This window comes from Nilaparvata lugens, chromosome 1 (assembly GCF_014356525.2).
Source record: "Nilaparvata lugens isolate BPH chromosome 1, ASM1435652v1, whole genome shotgun sequence".
Taxonomy (NCBI): domain Eukaryota; kingdom Metazoa; phylum Arthropoda; class Insecta; order Hemiptera; family Delphacidae; genus Nilaparvata; species Nilaparvata lugens.
This window is the reverse complement of record NC_052504.1, coordinates 93,703,506-93,709,505: the sequence shown is the minus strand read 5'-3', so window position 1 is coordinate 93,709,505 and position 6,000 is coordinate 93,703,506. Positions and strand designations below refer to the sequence as shown.

The window sequence follows — 6,000 nt, the reverse complement described above, 5'->3', positions numbered from 1 at the left end:
AAAAATCGGATCTAGATGATTTCCAGATGCTTTTCACCTCAAAAACAAAGCTAGACACAAACAACGAGACTACGTTTTTCTAAATTCTGATTGTCCAATTTACCAAAAAAACTATGTCGAATATAAAGAACCGACTCCAAACTAACGATTTCTATTACGAGAGGATAGAATATCAATACTGTTTCAGGCTAAATCGGAAGTTTATTCTCTTGTTCGTCATACAGAACACAGATTTCCTTTTGCCGCATCTTGAAGATGATTGTTGAAGGAGAAGGCCGAAGAGTTGTGGCGACTGGCGACTGGAAACTCAAAACTTTAAGGTAAAAGAAAGGAAAAATGATAGAAAGATTTCCTATCAGGATATTGGTTTGATATAGAAACAGTATTAGTTTTAATATCCTACTGTAATACAGTAGAATTAATGCGAATGTTTTGGTACCGAGTAATCGTTTATCAATGTTTCCCGTGTTATCGGATGGGCACGTTAAATTGTCGGTCCCGGCTGAAGTATGACAGTCGTAAAGCCCATTGACGGCTTAAATTATATATTCAGGCGGTGGGACCTTCCCGCAAGGGACTCCCCACCAACAAAAGCCATACGAATTTACTTTTAATGTTTCACAGTCGAATTGGACGAGCAGAATTGAAAAATCATAGTCTCATAGATGTCAGAGTTTGTTGTGTTTTTGAGGTGGTGAGAATGATGAAGAAAGGCCCTAAGTTTGTTGTATTTTTGAGGTGGAGAGCATTGGGAAATAATTTACCTCCGTTTTATAATTTCTTGATTCACCTTTGCTTGAAGGGTCTCATGAGAAACATTTCTCCGAGAATAATTACGAAAAGAGAAGAGAAAAAACGTAGCTTCTTAAAAATGAAGGTCAAGAAATCATTTTCCTCTGTTTTCCATTTTCTACCGACGCACCATAGCTTGAAGGGTGCCGTGAAAAACGCATTTCCGAAGATGATTATTGAGAAATGAGAAGAGAAATAAACGTAGCCTCATAGCCTGCTTCATAGAAATGAGGTTCAAGAAATCATTTTCCTCTGTTTTCCATTTTCTTCCGACGCACCATAGATTCAAGGGTGCTGTGAAAAACGCATTTCCGAAGATGATTATTGAGAAATGAGAAGAGAAATAAACGTAGCCTCATAGCCTCCTGCTTCATAGAAATGAGGGTCAAGAAATCATTTTCCTCTGTTTTCCATTTTCTTCCGACGCACCATCGCTTGAAGGGTGCCGTGAAAAACGCATCTCCGAAAATAATTATTGTAAAATGAGAAGAGAAATTAACGTAGCCTCTTTGTTTGAAAAGAGCACCAGGAAATCATTTTCATCCGATGTTCCATTTTCTTTTGAAGCACCATCGCTAGAAGGATGCCATGAAAAACGCATCTCCGAAAATAGTTGTCGAAAGAGAAGAGGAAATAAATATGGCGACTGGCATGAAACAAAAGGTAAAAGGGAGCTGGAACGCAAGAAGCAAGCCCTTGAACATTCTTGATAGAAGCGAGCTCCCCACTCGAGCCTTGATGACGTGGCGGCCTGTGATTGGCCCAGGCGTGGCTTGCGCCAATGAGCGATTCGATAAACGGACCCACAATGCACCACGACGCCGTTGGCGTAGTGGGAGAGCTAGGATCGAAGAGAGCTTGCGGCCCGACGACAACCTTCAGAGACGAGTTGAGAGTTGAACTGTGAGGAGGCCTTGTGCGCTCGTTCAAGTGAACATTCAGTGTTGGAGCCTAAAATATACTTTCAAGACTCGACTTGTGCGTTCTGTGAGTCGGTTGTGGTTTGTGCGTGTACGGGTCGATCAATACTTGGATACGGGAGTGCCGTCCGAAAAGTTTTTCAGTGTTTTCTTTTCGAAACCAACTGAATCTGTGAGTGTTTTCTGTCCCAAGTGCAAGTTGCTGTCATGTTGGAGGATGTCAGTGTGCCAGGGAGCAGCTAGGAGGTAGACCGTTCTTCCCTGAAGTCTAGCTGTTTGGAAAAATCATTCAAGGTACGTCACTACTTGAAAATTTTATTACTGAATTTGACGTTCTAGCTGCATGATCAACTCCACATTCTCCCACAGATGATAAGCATGCTAGTTATGGTGGGAACTTTGTTGTGTGTTGTGTATATATGTGAACAACTGTTTTTTCAGGAGAGAATGAAACAGAGATAGTTTTCAATGAGTTTGATGTTTGAAAGCGTAGCGTAGCCGAGTACAGCGAACGGCACAGGCGCATTTCATCAGGTCTCTCTGTCTTTGTTTATCTTTCGCTGTTCCGTTTTCGGTTCCCCCTCTATGCGCGGTCACCTCTTCCCCCCACCACCCACCAGCTTTTCGTCGATAAATCCATACGGACCGAGGCCCAGCAGAGCCGGTAGGCTACGGATCTGTGGGAATCCGTAGAGAGTGAGAGAGTGAATGATTCCGTCAGAAGAGATCTATGCCGCGTGTACGGAGCATTGCGTTGCGGAACGCGGCTCTATCATCGACCCTGTCTCTGTAGTTGAGGGGGAGCCTCCGCACGCACACTCTCACGCAACGGAACCTCTCTTCCCATGAATTTTATTCGTGCCTTCTCTCTCTTTCTTCCCTCGTCACGCTCCGCTCTCTCAACTCACCCTCACCTCTCCACACCCCAACCATCCCGTCACGTGTTATTATAATTCCGTCGCGCTATCAGTCTACCCTCTTTCTTTTCCCCTTTGAAATGTTGAAACTCCTTCAGCTCGCTACCGAAGTACTACGCATGTTATTGCATGATTCTTGGTGCAGATTCAATTTTGATAAAGGGTTTGAACAAGAACATGCTCTGGTTTTTGCAGGTTTATGACACATGTAAGGAGTATGCAATCTTTGACACATGTAAATAAATCTTTTTTTGAACCTGATCAACTGATCATAACCAATGGACACAGACCTGAATTAGATAAGGAGTTGAGAACACCCCCCCCCCCTATCACTATTTGTTATATCAAACCGTTTGTTTGATATGAGCACTTTCTACTCATTATCTTGAATTCACTGCATATGTTTGATGACCATGTACATGACCACTGAAACTTTGTTTTCCTTGCAACGCCAATATTATATATTAGATTATTATTTAGTTTCAATGAAAGCCTTTGTAAAATGAGAAGAGAAATAAACGTAGCCTCTTTGTTTGAAAAGAGCACCAGGAATCATTTTAATCCGATTTTCCATTTTTTCTTGAAGCACCATCGCTTGACGGATGCCATGAAAAACGCATCTCCGAAAATAGTTGTCGAAAGAGAAGAGAAAATAAATATGGCGACTGGCATGAAACAAAAGGTAAAAGGGAGCTGGAACGCAAGAAGCAAGCCCTTGAACATTCTTGATAGAAGCGAGCTCCCCACTCGAGCCTTGATGACGTGGCGGCCTGTGATTGGCCCAGGCGTGGCTTGCGCCAATGAGCGATTCGATAAACGGACCCACAATGCACCACGACGCCGTTGGCGTAGTGGGAGAGCTAGGATCGAAGAGAGTTTGCGGCCCGACGACAACCTTCAGAGACGAGTTGAGAGTTGAACTGTGAGGAGGCCTTGTGCGCTCGTCCAAGTGAACATTCAGTGTTGGAGCCTAAAATATACTTTCAAGACTCGACTTGTGCGTTCTGTGAGTCGGTTGTGGTTTGTGCGTGTACGGGTCGATCAATACTTGGATACGGGAGTGCCGTCCGAAAAGTTTTTCAGTGTTTTCTTTTCGAAACCAACTGAATCTGTGAGTGTTTTCTGTCCCAAGTGCAAGTTGCTGTCATGTTGGAGGATGTCAGTGTGCCAGGGAGCAGCTAGGAGGTAGACCGTTCTTCCCTGAAGTCTAGCTGTTTGGAAAAATCATTCAAGGTACGTCACTACTTGAAAATTTTATTACTGAATTTGACGTTCTAGCTGCATGATCAACTCCACATTCTCCCACAGATGATAAGCATGCTAGTTATGGTGGGAACTTTGTTGTGTGTTGTGTATATATGTGAACAACTGTTTTTTCAGGAGAGAATGAAACAGAGATAGTTTTCAATGAGTTTGATGTTTGAAAGCGTAGCGTAGCCGAGTACAGCGAACGGCACAGGCGCATTTCATCAGGTCTCTCTGTCTTTGTTTATCTTTCGCTGTTCCGTTTTCGGTTCCCCCTCTATGCGCGGTCACCTCCCCCCCACCACCCACCAGCTTTTCGTCGATAAATCCATACGGACCGAGGCCCCAGCAGAGCCGGTAGGCTACGGATCTGTGGGAATCCGTAGTGAGTGAGAGAGTGAATGATTCCGTCAGAAGAGATCTATGCCGCGTGAACGGAGCATTGCGTTGCCTTTCTACTAGCGGAACGCGGCTCTATCATCGACCCTGTCTCTGTCTCTGTCTTGAGGGGGAGCCTCCGCACGCACACTCACACGCAACGGAACCTCTCTTCCCATGAATTTTATTCGTGCCTTCTCTCTCTTTCTTCCCTCGTCACGCTCCGCTCTCGCAACTCACCCTCACCGCTCCACACCCCATCCATCCCGTCACGTGTTATTATAATTCCGTCGCGCTATCAGTCTACCCTCTTTCTTTTCCCCTTTGAAATGTTGAAACTCCTTCAGCTCGCTTCCGAAGTACTACGCATGCTATTCCATGATTCTTGGTGCAGATTCAATTTTGACAAAGGGCTCGCAGAAAAACATGCTATTACATGATTCTTGGTGCAGATTCAATTTTGACAAAGGGCTCGCAGAAAAACATGCTATTGCATTATTCTTGGTGCAGATTCAATTTGAGAAAGGGTTTGAACAATAACATGCTCTGGTTTTTGCAGGTTTATGACTCATGTAAGGAGTATGCAATCTTTGACACATGTGGTACTTTGTACTCATTATCTTGAATTCACTGCATATGTTTGATGACCATGTACATGACCATTGAAACTTTCTTTTGCTTCCAACGCCAATATTATAAATTAGATTATTATTTAGTTTCAATGGAAGCCTTTGTAATTTTGTTCGTAAATTTATAATGTATGAAACTGAATTGTGTTTCTTCTTCATGTACGAATAATTGTTTCTTCAAATAACCGCTAAGCGGTTCATGTGTGTCCCCAAACCAACTTCTGTACTACCACCCCTTTGGTTCCGCAACTTTATGTAAAACCGCTTCAAGACACCCGTTCAGACGACAGGTCTAGGGACGTAAGAGGACGTCGCCGTCAAGCCAAATTCAACCGGTAAAAGCTCACCGCCAAAAAACAGGTACTGTAACCCCGACGATAAAGCAACGTACAAACCAACGAAAGTGCAGTGTAGTGAAACAAAGGTTCATTCGAGAATGTCAATAAAAAGTGGGGATTCAAAATTATTATGAAATGGGTTATATGGGTTACTATCGACGAAACTTGGGTTCAACGGGCTTTTCTTTCTTGAGTAATTTTATGTTGAAGTTAATTATTTGTTATTTGATGACTGATATTGTTTGGTTTGTGACGTATTGCTATCTAAACGGGGATAGTAATGCGCCCCCGAATCAGATGAAGAATGTCAACAAAGTAACATGAAATTGTTGTTTCTGTTGTTCGATTTTAGTTGCCAATGTTTATTGAAACTGTTTGTATTTTTCAATTATTTCAAATTGTAGTGATTTTCTATAGTATAAACCTATTAAATCAGGCATGGCAAGATTAATTGAAGTTTTCTTGACTCTAGCCCGTTCACCTGCATGAATTAGGTATAGACTCAGGTATTTTCTAGATGTGTCGGCCTATTTCTAAATTCTAAATTTTATTCAAAATTATCTTCTTTGGCACATATCCATATTCTCAAAAATTACAATCACTTTCTGTTCACAGGAAATCAAGATGTAAGCTCAAATAACAAACTTATTTCAACAGCCACATTGTAATCTAGAGAATATAATCACTAATCTATTCCCAGAAAATCATGACATGAAGATCCCCCTTTGTTTAATAATAATGAGCAACGTTTGGATTGGGACTATCGTGGGAATCGCATTCC

General features: G+C 42.4%; 1 protein-coding gene across 1 annotated transcript in view; it reads left to right on the top strand.

Annotated features, from left to right (window-relative positions):
• Positions 1-3,535: 3,535 nt before the first annotated feature.
• Positions 3,536-6,000, top strand: part of LOC111059463 (uncharacterized protein DDB_G0283697-like) — a 111,970-nt gene continuing 109,505 nt past the window's right edge. Inside the window, 1 exon segment of the mRNA XM_039419432.1 lies at positions 3,536-3,862. The gene's annotated coding sequence lies outside the window, so the exon portion shown is untranslated.